Source organism: Stegodyphus dumicola, chromosome X1, assembly GCF_044657685.1.
Source record: "Stegodyphus dumicola isolate Sdum_Otavi_A_Nest chromosome X1, ASM4465768v1".
In the NCBI taxonomy this organism is placed as follows: Eukaryota; Metazoa; Arthropoda; class Arachnida; order Araneae; family Eresidae; genus Stegodyphus; species Stegodyphus dumicola.
Genome location: NC_140780.1, coordinates 253,078,874 through 253,104,323, shown reverse-complemented (window position 1 = coordinate 253,104,323; position 25,450 = coordinate 253,078,874). Strand labels below are relative to the sequence as shown.

At 33.6% G+C, this 25,450-nt stretch overlaps 1 protein-coding gene across 7 annotated transcripts in view; it reads right to left on the bottom strand.

Moving 5' to 3' along the window:
* LOC118197123 (uncharacterized) overlaps positions 1–25,450 on the bottom strand; it is a 466,504-nt gene that overhangs the window by 324,902 nt on the left and 116,152 nt on the right. The gene's annotated exons all lie outside the window — the stretch shown is intronic.

The following is a 25,450-nucleotide window of genomic DNA, read 5'->3' as shown; positions in this document are numbered from 1 at the left end:
CAAACAGTTTTTCTCTCACACAGACTGAAAATTAAGCTTTCCATAGATGTTAGAAATAACACTGTTAATTCACAAACCCTATATAAGAAACGATTATACACTTTTAAGAGAAAAGCTCCAGTTCTATAACTTCATGATTCACAATTCATTTTTAAGGCAATGGAGAGTTCAGAAATAAAGTACATTTCTGGTGCAATTTCCTTTCAAAACTTCAAATTTAAAGCAGTCAGCGGAACACTTATAAAAAAAAAAAAAAAAAAAAAAATCTGACAGAGATATGAATAAATTAAATTTAAAATGCCGTATAAAACATTTTACAGTTTTTTGATAAGCAAAATCACCGGCTCATAAAGTCAATGATTTTCAAACCGTATTCCACGGAACACTATGTGTCCATGCAGGGAGTTCCGCAAGTCAAAATCAAACTTTGAAATAATTTTAAAATATTACGTGAGCCGCAAAGCTAAACATTCATAATAATTGAATCATTTTCCCCTGCCCACTTCTGTTGCTATTATCACCCTAAACTAATACGAAGTCGATCTGTTTTTATGAGTAAAATCACAATAAATACGATTTTCATTTCACTTCCTACATAAAGAGTACGCAACATTAATACATTTTCAATGCTTTTTTAACATTTATTTTTCTGACAGCGATAGAGATTAACTTAATAATGATAATAACATATTAGTTTTATTGGTCACTTAAATTCACAAAGTTTGAAGACCACAGATATAAGTTAATATAAAAACAGAGATAATTACAGTGCATAACGTAAAAATCTCATCACAAGAAAGAAAATTAAATTTACCATTAATGAATTCAAAACAGAGTGTTAACAGATTTTTTTTAGCAACACCACCAGATTTTAAATTCTTGAATATGTGTTTAAGACCAAAGGGGCAATTTGCTCTGAAGGACTATTATTTTCGTTTTGGCATTTTGCGTCGGATTACCATAAACGGCGTATCACTTTTCAAATTGTTGCCACCAAATATTAGAGCCCTGCATTATTTTTAAAGAAGTTAAATAACGAAGAATCTGCATATGAATGTACGTATGTTTCTAGCGTTGTAAAAAACCAACGGTAGGTAAAGACATGAAATTTTGAATAACGTACTCCTCCATTCGAATATGGGCATCTGGAAGCTCAAATTTGAAATTTGGAATTTGTTTTATTATCTATTTCATATTTTGTAAAACTTGAAGGAATTTTTGATTAACAAACACAACGATTTAAAAGAGAGGAATGGCTACACTCTAAGAGAGGGGGAGGAACTTTTTATCTCCAGTGCGCGGAACTCTGTGTATCGGAAATTCTTATGATATGCTCCTTTTAAAATTATTTTGCAATATTGCTGTTGAACTGAATTTTATGGTTTAAGTGCGAAGAACGTGATACTTAATAAATAAAGGTAACACACAAAACGTTAAAAAAACGTAATTGGACATAATTTAAAATCTGAAAACTTTAATTTTTTTAATGATTTCTGTTTTTTGAATTTTATGATTTCTGCCTTTTTTATTTGTTCCCTCATAATTACAATACTAAAGTTAACACTTACAATACAATTAAAATGTTGATACTTAGCATTTATTAAATAAGTCTGTTAGCAGAAGGACGGCAGAATGCTGAAAATGCAAACCTAAAAAATCTCTTTCGATACTAAATTTTTCTTTGCACAGTATCTTCCCTTTACAACGATCCGTAATCCCCAACAACTAGAAGATGGAGAGATAAAAATATAAATTGTTTAATTTATGTGCAGCGTAAAAATGAGATGCAGAGGAAAGCTATTATTTGTTTCGCGTCGGCGTTCCTCTGCGCAGCAAAGCAGCACATCATCAGCTGTGTATGTGGTATGGTATCGGTTAATGCCGAATGTAAATAAAGCAGGTACGGCTGAATTCCGTGATAATGAAGAAGAGTAGGAGTTGGAGAAAGTTAAAAATAGTTCTAAACTGATCCAGGGAGATAAAAGATGTCAGGGAGGAGGGAGACGAAAGTATTTTGCTTCGGTTGCCTAGTGGACTGTGGAGGTCGTGTTGAAATGAGCGATTTACGAAATGAAGGCATCCGCCGCATATGTTGTGAAAAGCAATGAAGTGGCTATTGTCTGCTACTCAAGGCCAGCGCTTCCGGTCCTCTTTTAATGGACAACAGCCCTGTTCCGCTGCCTCCCACTCACTCAAGGTGACACTTGTTTAAAAGACACAAATCAAAATTATTTAATAGCAGGTTATCCCCCCCTTTCTTTATATATCACCTTCTTCTGACAGCATATTTTAAGGAGTATTGCGCAACAAGATTTGTGTCTGACTTAGTTTTTTCCTTCCACCTCCTCTTCTTTATTTTGAAAAGAAAAAGAGGCGTCCAGTTTCACGAAGGTGAATGCATAAATTTAAAAATCACTTTGCTTACAACAAACGTTTCCCATTCGTAAACCTTGGGACATTCGAATTGGTTCCAGTCTCCCAGAGACGCAAAAAAATACTGTACAGCATATGCCTAAATTTATCTTTAGCCGTGATGGCTGACTTTCGTAAAACCGTTTTATCATACATATTAAGCAGATTTAAAATTACCAAAATTATAACCGGATTTGAAACTAGATTCAACTTTAAAATGGCATTAACTGAATCACAATTTAAACAAATAAATACTTTTTCACGATAAAAAATGAGCAGTTATGATTGATTATCGGAACTTCCACTATTATAAAGTTTCTCTGACATACTAGGAAAACATAGTTCAAGTTAGAAATTATTTTTATTAATAATAGCAATACTGTCAGTATTACTTCTATAATGTGCATTTCATCATTCCGTCCGCAATGCTTCCAAGTGCATCAGTTTTCAAAACAGCAAGCCTGACCATTACCGCAATCATGACCCTGATCATCATTTTTATACCTTTCCCTTGAAGCAGTTCGCTGAATATTACAGAGTTGATGTTATTAATTATCTTTACTTTCTAATGAAATAATACTACAAAAGTAGTCATGAAAACGTACTGTTTTCAATATATAATTATCTTAACTGCCTCGTATTGCGTCAAGTTTCTAATAAAATGCTTTCTTTGTCCGACATGTATTCATCAATAATCGATCCCAGGTGGTTACCACATTCCCGGTTATTCGCGTTATTCGATATTACCACACCATTCAGTCCCATTTGCACCAAATAATGAAGGCTCTGCTATTATTTAAAATAAAGAGGAAAATTACACATCAGGCATAATTATTTACACTATTAAAGCTGCTCACGCTAATTTAATGCTGTGTTTATGGATAAGAAGTTAACGTTCAAGGGAAAAAAGGAAAACTGAAAAATTTCTGAGTAGGGATTATTTCCGCGTGATATACATAGGAACTAGGCAAACCACATAAGTTTTACAAAAAAAAAAAAGAAACCACTCCTTTTTTGCTGTACATTTACAGGGTACTCAGAGTGTCAAAATTCGCGAGTTCTAAAGTATGAACAGGCAATCTATTTTCGCAACCAAATGCCAGAAAGCTAACCTCTAACCTCGTAAGGGGGAAAATTTTATGCACAACGCTTAATTGTTCATCAAATATTAAATATACGGCTTTATTTGTTTCATGTATGAGTTAAGCTGCCGTTAAAATTTGCGCATGAACTAAAAGTGGCTCTCAAATTGCATCGGAATTCTTCTATAGCTACGCCTTCACATGATACAGTTTGAAATCTAATACAAAGCTTCAGTTTCTTGCAAGATCCGTTGCCCCGAATTTTGTACCTTAAACAAGATATTAACGAATTTAGAATGAATGAATTTTCAGCTTTTTTAACACTAGAATAAATGTTATAACAAAGCTAAAAGATCACGTTCAAAATTTGCAGTATGGATTATAAGTTAATTCGCACGCTATTTAAAATTTGACAGATACACAAAAATCAGTTCCACTACTGCGAATGAATTAATTTAGAATGAATTACAAAGAAATATTTCTAAAAAGAATAAAAGCTGCAAATTAGAATACTTAAATATAATCTCAATAAACTGACTGTACCGATCACAAACATTTTGCGCCTTACAAAATTTCATACAGCTGATTACAAAGATCATATATAAAAAGAAGAAGCTAAGTCATCAGAAAGAGTAGCTAAATTCTCCTGGTGAATTATGAATTCGTAAAGGAAAAATACCAATAGGAGAATGAAAAATATTATTTAGAAGTAATTTACGTGCGTAAGTGGAGCTAGTCCCAGTGTCTCCAAACGACTTTATAAAATATAATGAAATTACGGTGAATTTCATGCATTTATCATTTACGTATGCAAAGAGACTCCTGTCTCTTATCTTCAAGGTAAGAGACAGAATTTTAATGCAATTTTGCAAACAATTGACAAATAACTTCTTCATATATTTAACAAAGATCCGATTATCAAATACTAAATTATTTCGAGTTTTAAATTCCTAAACAAAAGGATAAAAGGCCAAAGTAATCAGAAAAACTATTTTTCGTGTATCACTAATATCAAAGTGAAGTGGATATTTGCATTCTTAAAAATATGCTGTTGAATCAGAATAATAGAAGATAGCCTAGAAAAAGGAACAGAAAGTAACTCTGACCTTGGAGAACCCTCTGTTGAATTAAAAACAAATAAATGAAATAACTTCTTCGAACGTAAAGTGGGAAAACAGTTAGGAAAAGAAAGGCATGATTAGGAATCTATTACCAAACGAAATGCGTTTTCAACATTTTTTATTGCTAACAGGAAATCTTTCCAAACACGATGGGGAAAAAAAAAAAAAAAAAAAACCTTCAATGGCGTTCCTTTCATTCTATTTATGAAAGGAAGAGCTTTCATTGAATGTGAGCAGCAATTTCTAAAGCCAGCATAAAAATACAAAACTACATTATGAAAAATCATAACCATCCTACGTCAGCTACCATTCTGCACTGACCTCCTGTCTGCCCATCTTCCAGTAATTATCCAAGAACTGAATTTTCAGTTCTTGGAATTATGGTTCATTATACTGAATTTTTAATTTTTATTGCTAAACTCACAAAGCTGTCATATGATATGAAGAAGAGTGCTATACAAGAGAATAAAAAATAAAAAAATAAAAAAAAAAACTTTCCAAAGTAAGAATAATTTCTGATAAATCAATACCGCAAAGAAGCTGAAAGAGTAAAATAAAAAACCGAAAACATGCTAGTCACTGGAATTGACAAAATGTACAGTAAAATTAGACTAAGTGATAAAAGAAGTACAATTCGTTTATCCGACATAAACGGAACTGAATGGAGGTCAGATAACATTCAAATACTAAAGGTCAGTTATTCAAATAGACTCACTTAGCAAAAAAGAACTTCTTATTGCAAAATTGGAGCAACGAAATGCTGGCATAAATAATAAACAGTGAAATTAATAAGCAGTTTTATTTCTTATAGAAAATGAATATACTGCAATGGATATCAAAGAAAGCGATAATACACACAAGCCCCCGCCCGGGAAATCATTTTATCCAAAAATAATCTAAATAATGCTGATAATAATTTCTAGCAAGAATTAGGATTTTACGTTAGAAATGCTTCACAAACGGTACTCTACTATAGTAACAACCTCGCCAAAGATATTATCGGTAGGCACGTTCTGTTGGCAGAAACAAATTGCACCCTTCTCTTAAATATATAGACAGGCTAATGCAAAATGAATAAAATTTATTATCACAACAAATAAAACAAAATGCTTAAATTTCATCAGATTTCCGTACAATATCTCACAGTAGTTATCTTTTAAACTACTAAAAACGTTCAACAGAACTAATTCAAAATAGAGAAATCTAGTCCGCGAATTCGCTACAATGAACAACAGTTTTCTAAACAAAACTGAGCTGAGGTGTTCTTTCTAAATAAAGACATGCACTTCCACATGAAACAAGTATTATACCAATAACATTATGGTTGGAAAAAATACCTTATTTTGAGTATAAATAAGAATTACAATACTATTTTATTTAATTTTACGGTAAGGATTTGGCAAAGGTTTAACCTCCCTCAGAATGCACAGATTAGCTTTTTAACCCATTAGCGCCCAGTGTCCTCATTTGAGGACGCTGTAAAAAATTGTTATTCCCTGCATTAAATTAAAAAAAAATTTTATATGTACAATTTGGTCCGATAGATGACATAACCATACAATGGGAGATGTGCAATTATTTTGGAACTAAGTAAAATTGCGCGGGAAAGATAAAGTATAATTTACCCGTTTTTTGGTAATCGCGTTGTTTATTTTATGTTCCACTGTATGGCACTGGATTTATGAGGTAAATTCTTTCAATTTGTTATAAATATAATCTAGATAGCCCATATTGTGTCATTAGCATGTTTGTTAATATTTATTGTTGTAAATAGATCCGTAATAAACAGGAAAACATATCCGTCCTCGTTTGAGGACACTGGGCGTTTGGGTATAGTTTTTATGCAGTATTCAGATTTATTTTTTAAGTGTTTGTTACTTTTGTTGCAGAAAAACTATAAATAAATCTTGAAAAATGAGTAGAAATAAAATATTTAAAAGCTTAGAAGAGGCGACTGCTTATCTTTTTTCTGAAGAAATAGAAGCAGATATTATATCGATGCCTCCGGATGTGGATGATCTAACAGATGAAGAGCAATTCGATGATGATAATTTGGGTACTCCAGTTGTATCAGATGTTGCAGGTACATTAGAAATTACAATGACAGATGATAATGATAATCCTATTATTTCGGATAAGAAAAAGGAAAACAATTCCCGTAAACGTAAAAGAGAGTCAATTGTATGGACGAATGAAAGCCCGGCTTACACATTTGGGAATTTGGAAAATTTGTCCAAGAGAAATTCTGATATATTGACAGCGCAAACTAATAATATGAGTCCAGTTGAGCTGTTTGAAGAATTTTTTACTGACAGTGTTTATGATATGATCGTAGAGGAAACTAATCGATATGCTCACGAAATGAAAAATAAATTGAATTATAATGTGACTAAAGATGAAATAAAAACATTTATAGGATTTCTGATACTTTCGGGCTATCATACTTTACCCAGTGAACGGGACTACTGGGCAGAAGCAGATGATTTAGGAGTAACAATAGTGAAGAATGCTATGACTAGAAATTTCTACTTAGAGCTCAAAAGATTATTGCATTTCCAAGATAATAAATTACATCAATATAACAAGAATGATAAATCATTTAAAATACGTCCCTTGTTAGAAATGCTTTCCAAGAATTTTCAAAAATGGGGCATTTTCCATGAAAATTTGTCTGTTGATGAAATGATCGTCCGGTATTATGGTCATCATACACTGAAACAGTTTATAAAATCTAAACCTATTAGATCTGGGTATAAACTATGGGCTCTGTGTGGCAACGATGGATACTGTTATAACTTTGCACTGTATTGTGGAAAGGAAACAAATACTTCCGAATCTGACAAACTGCCTTTAGGTACAAAAGTGGTGCTAAATCTACTATCTATTGTAGAAGATCCGAAGAGCCATCGTGTTCATTTTGATAATTTTTTTACCAGGCGTGCGTTACTAAAAAACTGAAAGAACTGAAGTTTAGAGCTAGTGGAACAATTCGAGAAAATAGTACTGAAAAATGCCCAATAATGGATGACAAGAAAATGAGTAAGAAAGAGAGAGGGTTTTACGATAGTAAATTTGACACAACAAATGAAATTCTTGTTGTCAAATGGAAAGACAATAAGTGTGTTTCATTGGCCACTAATTTTGACACAATAATGCCGCTATCTTCAGTACAAAGATGGTGTGTGTGTGTGTGTGTGTGTATTTAATTATGGCAAAGCACACTAGGGCTATCTGCCTAAGGGGAGGGATGCCTTCGTGGAGGACTTTCTAAGGGAAACTGGCTCGTATACACGTTACACATGGGGAAAACCACGAAAACACCCATGCAGTCAGCCCGTTCGCGGGATTCGAACCTCGGACCGAACTACCAGTGTTCAGCGACTTTACCGCTCGGCCGCTGGTGGGCTGAGTACAAAGATGGAGTGTAGAGAAAAAAAAAGAAAAGGTGAAAGTAAATCAGCCTCATGCTATAAGTTCCTATACCTCATTTATGGGGGGTGTCGACCTTCATGATTGGCTTCTTGAGAAACATTCTATAGCCATACGAGGAAAGAAATGGTATTTTTGTCTTATTACTAGGATGATAGATATGGCTGTTGTAAATGCCTATCTCATTTATAAAAGGATCCATCGTTCAATGTCAATCAAAGATTTTAGGAGATACATTGCAGTAGCCTATTTGAAGAAAGGAGCCGACTCAAAAGCATTCCTAGGAAGACCAGTACAAAGGAGGATAACATGCAGATCGAACGTGCTTCCTGACATAAAATTCGACAAAATACAGCATGTTATTGGTAAAAGAGATAAACAAAGGCGTTGCCAATATGACAATTGTGCCTCAAAGCCAAGAACATATTGCATGAAATGCAATGTAACATTGTGCATTCAATGCTTTCCTCTTTTCCATAAAAAAAATCTATCTTAAAAATGTAAAAAAAAAAAAAAAAAAAAAAAAAAAAAGTTTTCTTACACGTCTTAAAATAAATTTTGATTTTTAACATTATTTTGTCTATTAGTTTGTTTATATATTAAAACTAAATCATTTTATGTAAAAAATTTTGATTTTTAAAAATTTTACATTTTTATATACAAACGCCCAGTGTCCTCAAATGAGGACGGCTTAAAAAATATGGTTGCAGTTAAAATTTTTCAAAATGCTTTTGAAATACTTTTAATTTATGCATTTCTAACAATGTCTATCAATTTCAAGAATTGTTAATTTGGGCGTTAATGGGTTAAAGCAGCAGAAAAAGAAGTAAGGCAAGATTTTCTAACTATTATGATAGTACGGATTCTACTGCTGCTATTTTGGAAACTTGAAGCTCGACATCTAGGTTTGTCTTCGCTAATTCTTTCTGAGAAATTAGTGAGGTTCTTAACCATATCTCGGAGACTGCGTATTAAGTTTTATTCAGTAACTTAGAGACAATAAAAAAAAGTTAATTTATTTGCTCCAGAACAATCAATTTCTGCTTAGTCTTTCTACAGCACAGAGCAGTCAGCTGTATACAATCTTACGGATTTGGTATTTAAATAGCTAATACTAGTAGAATTGTTACAGTGAAACACCGAATTCACCATGTACTAATGGTGAATGTTGAACATATAAGAATATTATATTTTCTTCTCCGTAATTCAGTCGCGAAAAAACGCACTCGAGACTTAAAACAAGAACTTTAGAATATAAGAACTTAAAACACACAGTACATTCAAAATGAGAAAGGAAAATAATAAAAGTTAAAAACTTACTGATTTATACTGTACGTTCTAAATGAGAAAATAAAATAATAGTAATAAAAACTTACTAAATTATGTGATTCAAGTCTTATTTATTGCAACAACTTAAACTATTATGGCACTTTGAATTGCACAAGAGGCCCTTGCTTTTACAACTGCATTTATTTGCGGAACACTTCCTTTTACAATGATAGCGTATATAGCCTTGCCCACCGCTTCTCGAATTAGCTGCAGCTGCTTCTCTGAGCGACATTGCTTGAAAATAAATCTCATCTATGGAAAGTAACTTTTCTTTACAAATTACGAAATGATTACGTGTGTAAAGCTGCTTGAGGGTACTATTTTCGTTTGCAAGTTTATAGAAGTCGGAGTCTTTTATTCCAACAACCGCTAACACATTACGGTTATCTGTACGACCACGGTCGACATCAGGGACTTGTATTCGTACAGTATCACCAATTTGAGTCAATCTTTTCGATGTACACCAGAGCATATCTGTGATTGTCGACATACACCGGTGGGGCTCCGGTGAAAGTCGGCATTCTCCAATTTCGGTCTTTCACGGTAACAGAATTATAAATTAAATTGTTTTATTCCCCGTGCAGTGCAGCGCGTGACGAATATTAAGAGAAAGCTAAGCCGGAAAATTAAAAATACAAGAACACATGCATTTAATATTTAATAAATAAATATCTCTTTTTGATTTCGAGAAATTGCTAGAACAATCTCGTGCGGCCTATTTAAAAAGCTATAAAAGCCAGAGAAAGAACACCTCAGCTCAGTTTTGTTTAGAAAACTGTTGTTCATTGTAGCGAATTCGCGGACTAGATTTCTCTATTTTGAATAGTTCTGTTGAACGTTTTTAGTAGTTTAAAAGATAACTACTGTGAGATAGTGTACGGAAATCTGATGAAATTTAAGCATTTTGTTTTATTTGTTGTGATAATAAATTTTATTCATTTTTCATCGGACTTGTGCACTCAACATAAGGAACCCATACGCGCCCAACAATATTCTACTGACTCTTCTTGTAAATATCTAATGCGACTGCCATTGCATTTTATATTTTACATAAGAGAAGCTGCGAAGATTGCTTTATTCGGTTATGGGAAAGCACTCGAGGACTAAGGGAACGGATGCCTTCGGGAAGGTCTTTCTACGGGAATTGGCTCGTATAACGAATGGAACGAAAACGAAAAGTTATTTTCAAAGATGTTTTATACATAGTACATAATACTATATATAATTCAAATATTTCTTTAATCACAGCTTAAAAATATGGAGCACTATTGCAACAAATTATACAAATTTACAGTATACATTAGCAAATTGTCCCTAATTTATAAAAATTTTTAAAATGCCAATTTTTTTTAATATTTCAAAATCTTACAACAGATTTGCAGGTAAAAGAAGAAGAATGTTTTCGCAGTGGAAATTAGTTCTTTTGCAGATAACGATTATACAAATCTCATTAACTATATGCTTTGAAATGAAAACATATGCGAAATACTTTGGCATACTACATTTTATTGCTTTTCGTAAATATTCCGCTTTATTACAAATCAATAACTTGTTTGGTGCCTTTTGCCTGTTTAACCCATTTACTAGAATTGGATCTAGCCCACAAGCGGCCGAGGGGTAAAATCGCTGTACACAAGTAGTTCGTGCTAGGTCCAAATGCTGGCCAAATGCGACCAGGTTGACTGCGTGGGAGTTTTCGCGGTTTTCCTCGTGTATAACGGAAATGCAAGCCAGTTTCCCATAGAAAGTTCCCCACGCAGGCTGATAGCCCTTTTTGGAATAATCTAAATACTCTAATCGCGGTCGATCTCTGTTATGTTCTGGTAATTGTCACAAAATTTTAAAGTTTTTAATATTACTATAGCGTAATAACGTCAGGCAATAATCTTAAACACCTCTGAGTGTTTAATGATTAATACGGCATATGAAGACCCCTCATAGATCCAACAAAAAGCAATCCGGTCCAAATTTTCCCTTTCAGGGCTTCTGAGTGGCTGCACAAACTTGCCCCCAAGTTTGATGCTGCATTAACATCACCTCTGCCCTCAAAACTTTAAACTGTTGCTTTAACACAGTACTTATATTTTGTGCATTTTTATTATAACCTCCTCACGGTCTTAGTAATGCTACCAAAAATACTTCTCGTTACATGAAGCGCAAATATCAAATGCTATCCCTAATAAATAAGGCAGAACTTCTGAAAATACTTGACAGCAGAATGCGCGTCTGTGAGAAACGTTTATGATTTATACGGATCGGTTTATCTAAACTTATGACATAAAAAAAAAGAGTTTTTTACAGCTGATGATTTCAAAACTTGTTTCTTTAACGGTTTGTAGAGAACACGTGAAGGCTACCCACTTAAGAAAGAGATGCCTTCATGAAGGCCTTTCTACGGAAAACTAGTTCAGATTCATGTTACATAGGTTTGGTTTGGTTTATTTAATTATGGCAAAGCCCACTAGGGCTATCTGCCTAGGGGGAGGAATGCCTTCGTGGAGGACTTTCTAAGGGAAACTGACTCGTATACACGTTACACATGGGAAAAACCACGAAAACGCCCATGCAGCCAGCCCGTTCGCGGGATTCGAACCTCAGACCAAACTACCAGTGTTCAGCGACTTTACCGCTCGGCCGCTGGTGGGTCACGTTATATAGGATTTAACCGAGAAAACACCTCTGCAGCCTTCTGCACCACTCCCGTACGTGACTTTCCCTCGGCCATTGGTAGCATAGTCTGCGAGTAAGGTAAAGGGAGAATGAATGAATAAAAATTGGAGAACTAGATAAAGTTCTGATGAGGAAGGAGACAAGTTGTCTCAGAAAGCACCAAACTTGTTTCATGATGAACAAGGAGTATATTACCAGTGCTAACTAATTTACTTTTATTTAACGTCGGCTCCAGCATTTACATCGAAATAGCTTAAATTTTCACGCAATGTATGATGAAAAACTTTGCATGGTCAAGAACATAGCTGATAATATTATTGATAGGTTTGCCAAATTAATTTCAGACGAAAAATTGAGTCCAGAACATGCTTAAAATGCACATGAAACTGCACTTTTCTGTAAACATAAGCCCAGGAGAATTCCGACCGCTTAGAGTGCAGAATCACTAATACATTATAAAGTACCAAAAGATCGCGTCACTCACTGTTTTATGCTGTTCTTTTGCTGCAGAGACGAATAAGTACTTTCTCATCGTTACAAGTTAACGTCCTATGGCTTTCAGTTTCCCAAGACTTACCTTTCCAACTAAAAAGAATGGTTTTTGTTGGCACAGTAAATCACAGGAAACTTATGTCTTACCTTTGAACTGACATTACGCTAGACCGGTTTAGAGAATTATTTTGTTCCTGAAGCCTGTAAATCTCTTGGCCTGGACAACTAGAAGATAATGTTTATTTTAAAAAAAACCCTCCGCCTATCCAAAAGCAGAATTCCTGACAAAAAAATAATATTTTTGGTATTTACTCTTCCCCTAATTTTGTAAGGAATTATCGCATTTTGCTTTCGTAATACAATAAACCCTTGCCGAACGCCGGGTTATTAATACATTTCGCGCATGGCATAATCGAGTTTCGCAAAGTTCTTTTTCTATGCTTTCTAAAGATTAAAAAAATGTATAATTTTATTTATTTATTTTTGTTTCATTGTATTTATTTATTTTGAAAGGTTGTGATATTTGATTGGGACAGTGACTGAAGTAACTCTTTAAATTTGCGGTAAGAAGCGCGAAGTTTTTCAAATGCTTCTCAGTATCCTCTTCTTTCTTTATTTGCGTCAATATCCACAGGAAGATCGAACAGTTCGTGTGCCAGTTTTTTTAACAATTCGTTTAACTTCTTTTAGTTAAAGACGCTTTATCTTCTGCTTCACTATCGCTGCTTCCATAGTCGGTTGGTGTTATGAGATCATCCAATTTTTCAATACCATTTCTCGATCGTTTTATCTTTGACTTTTTCTACAATCGAAAATCCTTCGCCAATTATTTTTGCAATTAGTACCATTTCTTTGGCTTCCTTTTCAATCGATGGAAATCCTATAAAATTGCCGACAGTTTCATACCAGAATTCATGCTAGCAAATATTCTGTAGGGGTTATTTTAATTTCCTAATAGTTATTTTTTGTTTTAAAACAACTTTCCTATATTTTCTTATACCCCATCTACAACTCTTTGCCAGGATGATTTTTTAGCGCGTTTTTATGTAAATGAGGTAGAAAATGGAAAGTTTTGGTCACTACCGCTTAAGAGCTTGGAATTTCTCAGCAAGGCGTGTTCTGCTTTCTGGCCACGTCGTTGCTTTAAGTCTATCTTACTACGTTCGGCCGTATTATTACGTGCCTGTTAGTATTCGCCGGTAAGGTTTAAAAAAGGGACAACTCGGTCAGTTATTTCTGTACAGCTTGGGCTAAGTTTTAGTTAGAATTAGTTTAATTTCTTTTTTCGATCTTAAGTTCAGGCCCAAGTGAAGGCTTCCATTAACCCTTTCCGACACGCTACCTTTTAAAGTTGGAGTTTTGATAAAAATTAAAAGGTAGGCAGTCTAATTAGGCCTAGAGGAGTACACAAGTAAAACTTTGTGAAGATAGATAGCACTTATCGTTTATTTCTGTGGGTGTGCCCGAAGAGGGTACACTGATTGAATAGAGCTTTGAAAAGAGTGCTGAAACGAGCATTGTTGTCAATAAACTTACCGATGAGATGCGGAGAAACGAAGAATACAAACTCTCAGTTGCCTAGATTATCGGTGAGCCCAGTCTGGGCACACCTAGGGTTCACCGTTTCATTTTAGGCAAGATTTCAAGGTAAAAATTTAAAACTAATAAGGAGATTAGCATACAGCCAAAAAAATAACATAGAAATTTCTTTTCAAACAATTCCTTTTATACCCTAAAAAAAATCTGGAAGATTTGCTTGAAAAATGAGGGCCGTAAAAAACTAAACATGGCTAAAATATATGGACTGGTTTGTGTTGAGCTGCCATCTACTATAAGTAAAGAAGGTTCAGAGTAACCTATAGTAACTTATAAATCCTTTTTCATTCAATATTTCTGTGGAAGGAAATTTTTAGGTGTGTCCAGACCGGACACACTGTGCCGCAAAGGGTTAAGCCCGAGAGTGGTCAGCTGTGAAATATTTCTTGAATTAAAACAAAAGGGTATTTTAATCCTTCATTGGACTTTGTTTTTGCAGTTTTAAAAAGTAAGCGAAGAGTCGCTACACACTTACACAAGTATTCTAGTTACCAAAGGACACTCAGTTTAACTAGAATCTTATAATTCAGTGATGATGAATTCAATCGTTCTCATGAGAGTTTAAGCATTTCTATGCAATGGCTTTCGCAAGGGCTAATGAAAAAGTTATTAGCACGTTTAGTTAATAATGGAAGGTCCGGAGGGGAATCTCAGCGACTGGACAGTTGATTTTTCACATTTCTCGTTCTTGAAAGCGTAATAATCGCAATAACTCCAGATCAACGACGTATTACCTTCTTTTGAAGTCAAGTATTGTGCCCACTACACGAAGCGCTTACTAAACGAAGTTAACTTGGAGTACCGAATGTAAATTTCGTAATGCGTGAGAGAGATGGTTTACGGAGTCGTTTGTCTACAGAAGAATCCACACTGAAAAATGGACATCATAAATCATGGCCAAGGCTAAATCTCGAGTCTGCAGCTGGTGAAAACAGCTGCTACTTTTAAGGATGTAGAGCTATAAAGGAGAAATAGATTGATGATCTGCTTGTTTTTACATGTCATGTACGTAATCCCACTGTTTAAATAAACGAAAATATTATCCAGGAATGGATGAATTCAGATGAAGATTACGTATAATTACTGACGCGGAAATCATAAGAAAGTCTGTAAATCCAGCAGAACAAGCCAGTGGAATAGATATCAGAGGGTAAAAATGAAGGAAGACGTACCAAAAGGAGTTTCCAATGATAAGCTCAGATGCATAGTGAGCTTATACTGGGCAAAGCAATTTTATAAATGAAGAGAATTAATGAACATTTGCTTGCTGCAGCGTAAATTAATCAAGGAAAGACCGAAACATATAATACAGTTCAGCTTGCAAAATAAGGGGGGGGAGCTTCCAGCAAAGAGTCAACACCTCAAAAGCAAGTCCCTTCAACATCTGCTCTTTCAGATGATCATCATCATGATCTATCATCTGCTCTTACCATCACTATCATTTTTAGTCCCCGATATTTCAGTTAACGTCTAAAATGAAGAAGATATGGAATGACAGGCATCATTTTAAGATATGTAAATCTGCCGAGTTTGCAAATTCCGGCTCTTCCCTTTGGAAATAGCAAAGATGAAGATTCTTATGCAAGTCAACACAAATACTTGTTTTTGCTTCATCTGCTTTCATTAAAATTGCACGTGAATTTAATTTTAATTTTTCTTCTCTTATCAACCAATATGTAATGTTTTACAGGAAGTGATAAGTTCTATTGTAACCTGTAATCTAGCAAAATCCCTTTACCTGCACTCTAAAGAGTGCCCAATGATGTCGAATTAGTACAGTCCAAATTTATAGAAGCCCTTTCACTAATTTCAACTATAGTATATCTGTTTCATGAATATTTTCCCTTACAATATCTCAGAAATTAGACTATTGGAATACTTCAGAAATTTCACGCATTTCAAACACAAATTGCTGATTCTCGCAATATTACAGATTTCATCAATATGATATTAAAATTCGGATGCACTGCTTTAAGTAAGAGGACGAGTCGTACACCTAGCGTTTTAAATCAAAAGGTGAAAAAAAAATCATCCGACAAAAAAGAATGTCAGAGGGCGTAGACTATACGCCGGCTGAGTCAAATAATCAACCGCTTTGTAAACGCAAAGTTCTTGAAAGAAATGAAAAGTATTACTTGAAATGAATATGCAAATAATGAGAAGGTAAAAAGGATTTATTGCTTTGTAGACTACAGTATACATAATGTAAATATGATTTTTATATGAATTTATAAAGGTATTTTCTCCCTCCTTTCTGCATGCCTTCTTGGTATAATGGTAGCACACTCGGCGCGTATTCGAGATGTCCAGTTCGGAGTCCCGGCGAGGGCATTGCTCATTTTTCAAGTCTCCAGCAAACTAGGCAATAACATATTGAAGAACTTTTGCTTTGCGTTTACATTTCAACTTATTTTATTGCAGTGCCATGTAATAAAATTCGACATATCCGGAAGTTTGCTTGTAAAATTTAAGAAACTAGTGTTTTATGGATTTACATTTCATGGAAGTGAATTTACAATCACAAATTGAAATATTTATATTCTACTGTTCTACGGAAAAGTGTTAACAAGCTTCACATTACCAAAAGCTAAGTAGTACTTTAACCATAAAAAAAAAAAAAAAAAAAAAAAAAAAAAAATTCAGAAGTATTCTGCAATAACTCCTCGTACAGTTGATACCACGGAGCTCCCACTTCTTCGTCAAGAAAAATTGAGAAGAGATATGCGGAAATAGCAGGGATGACTGCTGTGATTATACTAATTGAAAAACATATTTTTTAAACTTTCAAGGCAATGTTGTTGACTAATTTCGTAAATCAAGGAAAATAATGTCATTTCTCCCTTTAATTAAAAATCCGGCTAGACAGCTTATTTGACTTATCGGTTTAGAGTTTCCATTTATTAGAATTTCGAGTTGAATAAATGTTACAGTTTGCCAGATTACATCACACTAGTAATTAGGAACGAAAAAACTTTGAAGAATTTCAGATAAAATATTTTGTTAGAAACGTATGTGCTGAAAAGCGGACAATGTGCTTTTTCTTTTTAACTAAGACTTATGGCTTGGTTAAAACTCAGACTTATTACTACTGTTATTATTAAATACATAAACATCTCAGCTTATAAAAGAAACAGAATATTATTAGTTTTATAACATTTTTATGTATAAAAAAGGATTATCCACATAGTGTTTAAAACACTATATGGATAATCCTTTTATTCCTTGGATGTTTCATTAAAATTAGAACAATTTCGAAAAATTCTTTTAAAACAATTTTCTGCGTACTAATGAATGTTAAACCGCGCGCGCCAAACCAATTAGTACAGTTATCAGCAAATATATGCACAGCAGTAATCCAGTTATCGAGACTCCAGATACCCGAAAAATCTAGTTAGCCAGTAATTTAGAGTTAAGCGTACCTGTTGTGCAGTTACCGGAAAAGCAATTACGTATTGCCTATAGACCTACCTTAAAAAATAATATCATAGTTTCATTTTAACTGACTAGGAATTGTTTTGCATTTTGTTTTACGTAAATAAAAAAAAAATATATATATCTGTTTTAATTTTAGTATAGGTAAAAGTAATAAGAACACGTGTTTAATTTTCGGCTTATATAAATAAAATTTAACTGCACTGTTTGATTTTAGTTTAAATGGATTATGTCTTCACGCAAATAAAACAAAAATTCTGTATAACGTGAATACAGCCAGTTTCCCTTAAAATATCATCAAAGAAAGCATCCCTTCTCTCAGTCAGATCGCGAGCTTGGCATAATCAACTTATAATGTTCGTCGATACTTTGTCTATGTATAACTTAAAGTAATATAGTGAACTGTAGGAGAGACTTATCTCCGAGTTCATATGTATAATAACCAAGTCCAGGGAAGGGTTAAAATACCCTTTTTAATTCACTCAAAGAAATGACAAATAGCCCCTTATCGAGCTTACAGGAAAGACTCCACTCGGGCTTTTGATTCAAGATAAGGAAATAAGAAACTAATCTAATACTAAACTAAACAGACTTCGTTTAGTATTAGCGTTGGAATCTGTACAGAGTTGGAGTCTAAAGCGATGACAGGCGAAAATATTGGCTTTAAATAATTTGTTAAAGCTGCTGGTAATGATCACGTAACTTTCCCATACTGCCTCATCCAACGAGAAGACCTTGCAACAAAAAAATTAGCAATGGAATTGAACAATATATTTCAGGATGCTATCGAAGTTAAAAAGTTTATTAAGAGCCGTGCCAGTAAAAGTTTATTAACAGTCGTTTATTTTGAAACCTCTGTAAAACCACGGAAGCCAAAAATACAGAAAATATGTATTTTTATACCTCTTATATTAAACATTTTTGGTCGCTAAAAATCTCGATGACAAAAAGAGGTCATAATGAAAAATATTTACGAAGCGCTGGGCCAGCACATTCATTCTCAAAGTCGATTGGGAAAATATTTTTGCAAACAGACCATCTCAAGGGTTCTTTTTAGCACTCGAGGTTTTATACTGAGTGGAATTCCAATTTTTATAAATACATTATATTATACATATTTTGTTATTTACTCGGGTGAATCAAGAACCACAGAAAAATTAGTCAAAGGCCGCATGCGGCGCGGGCCCCGAATTCGACATGTCTGTACCACTGAAGACTAGGTTAAAAGTCCATGCTTTACGTTAAAATTTAAAAAAAAAAAAAAAAAAAAAAAAAAAAAAAAAAAAAAAAAGTAGTTCCAGAATTTAAAGAACGCCCTGAAAGTTTCTTTTTCAAGCTCATTAAAATAAACACATTCGCTAGCTCAAAGAAAAGTGATTTCTAGACTTGGCAATGATTCACCAGTATCCGAGTGCATGAGACCGCTGAAGACTAACAATTAGACCTGGTTAATTGACTAGCTGCATGAATGTTTTTTGAGTTACTCGCATGTAAAATATGAATATGAGGCAACTTTCATTAGCAGCAAAGCTCTCACATTCTTTGCCAGGGGAAAAAAAAAAAAAAAAAAAAAAAGAATTTTCATATTTGACTGTTCACTTATATTTGGTATGAAAAGCAATGAACTATTTTTCAAGAACTGTTGCGCAAAATAATGATTCTGTAATTTTAATACCACTTACAAAAGCTAGTACTACAAAGTCATGAAATACGAAAAAATCGATAGTAGGAAAAATGACGGCTAACAGTACAAAGGCATAATGATCTGCAAATAACTAGTAAAGAGATAAATCGTTGTGGAACTGCTCATTTGTAAATCGAAACACTGTGTCAGGAATATGAAGAATGATGCTTGACGATGTAAAGGCACAATGATCTACAAAGCTTTAATAACTAGCAAAGAGATAAATCGTTGTAGGACCAGCTCATTTGTAGACGGAGACACTGCGACAGGGACATAAAAACAAGAGTGAATCAAGTAGCCAAACCAAAAAAAAATCTGAAAGTTTTCAGATTTTAAATTACGTCCAAAGGGGCGGTTTTTTTAATGTTTTGTGTGTTACCTTTATTTATTAAATATCATGTTCTTTGCATTTAAACCATAAAATTCAGTTTAATAGCAATGTCGCAAAATAATTTTGAAATGAGCATATCTTTAGAATTTCCGATATACAGTTCCACGCGCTAGAGATAAAAAGGTTTCCCCCCCGGTAAAGTGTTGCCATTGCTCGCTTTTAAATCGTTGAGTTTGTTACTCAATTCGTTAAAGTTTTACAAAATACGAAATCGATAATAAAACAAATTCCAAATTTAAATTTGGTCTTCCATATGCCCATATTCGTAGGAGGATTACGTCATTCAAAATTCGATGCCTCTATGTACCGTTGTTTTATCACAATGCGAGAAATATACATACATTTATGCAGATTTTTCCTTATTTAATTTCTTCAAATATAATGCAGGACTCTAACATTTGGTGGCAACAGTTTGAAAAGTGAAACGGACATTTATAGTGATTCAACGCAAAATCGCAAAACGAAAACATTAGTCCTTCAGGGAAAAAGCGCCTTTGGACTAATAAATAAATAAATAATTGTAAATTTAAGATCTAACTCATTTTTTTAAAATCAACTACTTAAGTTAAGGAAGAACTGAAATGTTTATTTAAAAAGAAATAGGTAGATTAGCAAAACAATTTCGAGAAAACATTGATAACCTACGAAATACAGTTACAGAAACAGCAGGATGAAATTAATGAACTACTAGATGGAAACATAAAAAGGAAAGGTGAATAAATCTTAAAATTTAAAAAAAAATCCTTTCTAGAAACGAAGATTAAATTTCTAGAAGCAATGAACACGCAACTGCCCAAGTTATAGAATTGTTCTTCTGTTAACACATAACTACCCTCCTCAAAAATGACATTTACGATCTTATATCAGGTTTTGAACTGATACATGTATTATATATTAATATAATATGTATATATATACTGATATAAAGCGAAGGCACAATGTGACCTTTTCGTTTAAATTACATTAAGTGCTGGTGGGAGACTACGCACCACTAAAAGCTGCGCGATTCCATGGGAAAAATCATTGCATATGGTAAGAATTTCGTACTGCACATCACCTTGTGGCATAATCTAGACTGATATGATCTCAAATATAGTGAAATGTTTTAAAATCGAATGACAAATTATTGAAACACTTAGCAGCCGTATTATCTCATTTGAAATTATCTGGTTGGATAGAAGAAAATCTTGAAACTAGTAGCAGGATCGTGTAACAATAATATATGCGCAAATTTAGTTTTTTAACTGTATACAGCAGAGCTCACGAAGTTCATATGCCTAAGAGAAAGACTGCCTTCGTGGAACGCTTTCCATGGAAAACTGGGTACATATTCCCGTTAAACGTGGAAAGAAGCACAAAAACTTCCATGCAGCCACTTCGTTTACCAAAATACGCGCCCAGATCAAACTACAACGGTTCAGTTTCAGTTAGAAAAAAATAGTCTAACCTCTGTCGGAAAAAGACTCAACATACATCATTATAGCAAACTACTCGAGGACTATTTGTTTAACGGAAGCGATGCCTTCATGGAGGACTTTCTACGGATAAATGGCTCGTATTCACGTTATACATACATAAAAACTCATAAACTCCCATGCCGTCAGCCCGTTTACCAGGATTTGAACCCGGGTTGGACTAAGACTCTTCAGCGGTTTTACCATTCCTCTTCAGCGGTTTTACCATTCGGCTGCTGGTAGGCAACACCGCAACTAAAATGACAAATCACAATACAACACAAAATAGTTTTATGAAAGAAAAATTAGACGGAATCAACACATCCCTTGAGGACTTTTACTGAAACTTCGACAGATGTGGGTTTGGTTGATGTGATTACGGCAAAGCCTCGAGGGTTATCTGTCTAAGGGGAGTGTGCCTTCATGGAGGGCTTTCTACAAAAAACTGGCTCGTATACACAATTGCACATGGGGAAAACCCTGAAAAACGCTCTTTCAGCCAGCCAGTTCGTGGAATTCGAAACGCGGACCGAACTACCAGTGTTCAGCGACTTTAACCGCTTGGCCGCTGGTGGACCTACGACAGTTTATCTAAAGTTACGGCTCAGAAAAACCACTAGATTCCGATCGATTTTTTTACAACATAACTGGCATTCTTTTATGTAATTAATTAGTTTCATCTGAAGATGTAATTATCGCGCATAGATACTGCATATTATGCTATTCAAATAAATGCAGCAAATTATATGCAGATGTTTTTTAATATAGTGAAAATTTTAAATAAAGAGCCAATTATCTCCACTTTGACGAATTATGTAAGGGTTTCTGTTTCTTCCTCTACTTTTTTCTAATTTTCTTTACAGAGATAGCTAATTAAAGCAGCAGCGGCCTTAAAACAATGGTCTCAAACTGGCGGCCTCCGAAGCAATTTTATGCAGTCCGCGAAGACACTGAATTCAGTATTTGTTGCAAATACGGTGTTGCGATGATTTCAAGATTTTAGTTATTTGAAGTTCGAGTTTACATTATTTTCATTCCCATTAAAAACGAGACTGAATAACGCAACCGAAATTCTATAAATAGAGCTAACTTATTAGCAATGTGATATAAATCTTATTCAAATATTTGAAGGCACAGATTTCATTAACCTTTATTCGTACTTGTCAAAAAATACATATGCTCAGTTACGAATTTTTGCCGGAAGAATAATCGTTTTGTTTGGAAATACATGTGAAAAACTTATTTTCACAGTTCAAAACTAATAAAAAAGAACCTTATTGACCGTTGAGCATCTGTGATGAAGCAAATTCGTGAAAATAATTTCTAGTAATTTCTCACGAAGGCTACAAACGCGGTTAAAATCGAAACGCACTCAACGGTCAAGTTATAGTAATAAATAAAGAAGTATATATATGTACTTGCATACAAACTTATATATTTTCCTTTATGCGTCGAAGAAAAAGCTATTAATTAAGAAAAAGAGTCTAGGTTGTTATTTTTCATTCAAAAGTTTTATCCCACTCCGAAAATCTTCTCTGGAAACTTTTAAAGTTTTCATAAATTGCTTATTTCAGTTTAAATTAAAGTAAATTATTTAATCTTTCATTAAACATGTTAGAATTATTTGAAACAAATATCATTCTGAGAATTTAACGTTTAGCTGTCAGTATATTTGAATTACAAAGTGGTAACCAACAAAAATACCTAACAAGTACCGAGCTTCTTTATTATTGTTGTTGTTTATGTATTGTTACGAATTTTTTATTTAGATAGGTATTTGTGGTACAATTACAATTAAAATTGTTGTATTTCCTCGCGCAATGCAGCGCGACGTACATTTTAAGAGAAAGCTATGCAGGAAAAGTAAAAACACAAGGGTACGTGCATTTAACAAATGGGTATCTCTTTAATTTGTATTAAAACTGAATAAACGTAATTGACCACTATGTTAGCTGTAATCGTAATTCCATCCTCTTATTGCTTTCCAGAAATCTCGAGAAGCAGAAAGTACTAGAAATTTCTCGCAACCGGTTGGAAACTATAAAAGGCCGGAGAGAGAGAGAGTCTGAGTTCAGTTGCTTAGTTATTGTTTTTGCGAGTTGTTTAGTTTTGCGTGAACTGAAATATCAGAATTAGTTTTCTCTTTAGATACGCTTTGCATTGCGTTACGTTTTAACGTTTTTATCAGTTTGTAGTATAACTACTGATTATATTGCGTGAAATTGTGAATACTTGTACGAATATATCTGAGGAAAATTCCAGAATTCTGATATATTTCTTTTGATAAGACTCAATTTTATTAACCTATTACAAACCCGTACCCACGCAACAGTAGGTTTTGATAAATATTCAGTAAGTGAAATTTAAAATTTATTTAAAGCAATTTTTATCATTTTGTTAATAAATTTTTCATTTTGTTAAAAAAAAAAAAAAAAAAAAAGGGCCCGTCAACTGTTTTTCAGACAGTGCATTCGAGCCACATGCAATGCGAAAGACTAATCTTAAAATAATGTCTTTAAAATTTTATATTAGTAAACCTGGCTAAATTTACACAAGTTCTCAACATGATGTTCAAAATCTGAAATTAAAATGCTTCAAAAAGATACAAAAAATCAGCTTTGAATTCGATGAATATATTTATAAGGGAAATGACTATTCTTTGCTTTTTTTAGAGTCTACGAAAGCCGCGATTTACGCTACTTGGAAAAAATGAAAACAGATATTTTACGAAAAATTCAACTATCTCTAAAAATAATAACACGGCAGGTCGTAAAACAGAGCAGGGCACTATAAAACAAAGCAGGTCCAATTATTTCTAAAGCTAATTTCCAGCAGATCAAGCTATTTGGACTCAACATCTGAAAGTAAAACAGAAGAATTAAATCAGAAGGCAAACTAATTAGTCAAATATCATGGTGGGGGGGAAGACTACCATTTGCAGGACTGTAAATTTAATTTTATTCTCTTTCATACTTTATAATTATTTCTAACTTTTCAGAATTACTTAAATAAGAAAAATTTCCCAATAAAATTGTACTATTCCTCTTGCAACTAACAAATACTTTCATTTACTATATTATCATACACAGTACTTTTTCCGAAGAAAAATAATCAAACCTTCTAAAATTATATGTGAACTTAAAATATGCAAATTGGAGTATATAGCACTAAAAAGACAAGTGAATTAATGTTTAGTTTCGTTGTAAGCGTCAGCAGAGGAAAATCCACATCATAAATCTGTTCACGAGTTATTTTAATCTTTGTTTGCTATAACCAACATAGCCGTGTCTTTTTTCTTGACGTTAAGAATCAGGATGTTTACGTTTCCCAAAAAGTTCCACCCGCTGAAGAAAATCGTCTAGTCACTCGGTAAACATTTAACAGTTGGTCAAAATCCCAGCCGACAAAAGGAGTTCGGCACGTTTAGAGAAAAAAAGCACACAGGAAAGAAAAGACGACTCACTTATTTATAACTATAACAACTAAAAGAGTGGTGAACAACCTTTAGTTTAAAAGAAAAAGTAGAAATTACATTAACACAACTGTATGACAGCTGTGAGGCAAATAACTACAATCTACGAAAAAAATCAGAATTTCTTTCAAGTTGACGGAGAGACCATAGAATTTGCAAATATTTGCAGGTCCTGACCAAAACTAAAGTTTAAAAAAAAAAAGAAGTCAAAATTTTATTATAAAATCCCAAATGAAAGATAAAACTCTTTCCTGAGATGGGGATTCAGAGGCAAATGCGAGAGAAAAGCTTAGGTTGAAATAAAAATGATTGCGTCTTATTGCCATGCAACAGAATACTTTATTCACGCGAAGTCTCTAGAAATGAGACACAGAATGAAAAATATGTGTATGCACACGAGTAATATAATATGTCAAAAGCTATATGCATATATGTATAAAACGTAAATGTACTTAAGCTTTAATGTGATGACAATGGTACTGGTTAGAGATTATGTATACAGATGACGAAAAATATGGCGCAATCAACTAGGGAGTGAATGCGCAACTAAATGGAATATGATTGCTGAATAAGAATTCTATAAAAATAGTGAATGTTAGCAATTTTCTGACAGCCAGTTGAGTAATAGTTATGGTAGAGAAGAGGTTCTGGTCCTGCTTTGCCCGATACACACGTTCCATCATTGCTAGAAGATAGTTTCCCATTCCCTACCCATTCCGAAACCCGAAAAATACTTATACATTTATAAAGATTTAATTTTTTAATGTGTTGTATAAATTAAAAAACAAAAAGATGTAGCAAATACTGACAACATCAAAATTTGAATAAAAGTAGTTTTTTATATTCATAAACTAAAACTATATACTTAACAGCTAAATAAAAGGCT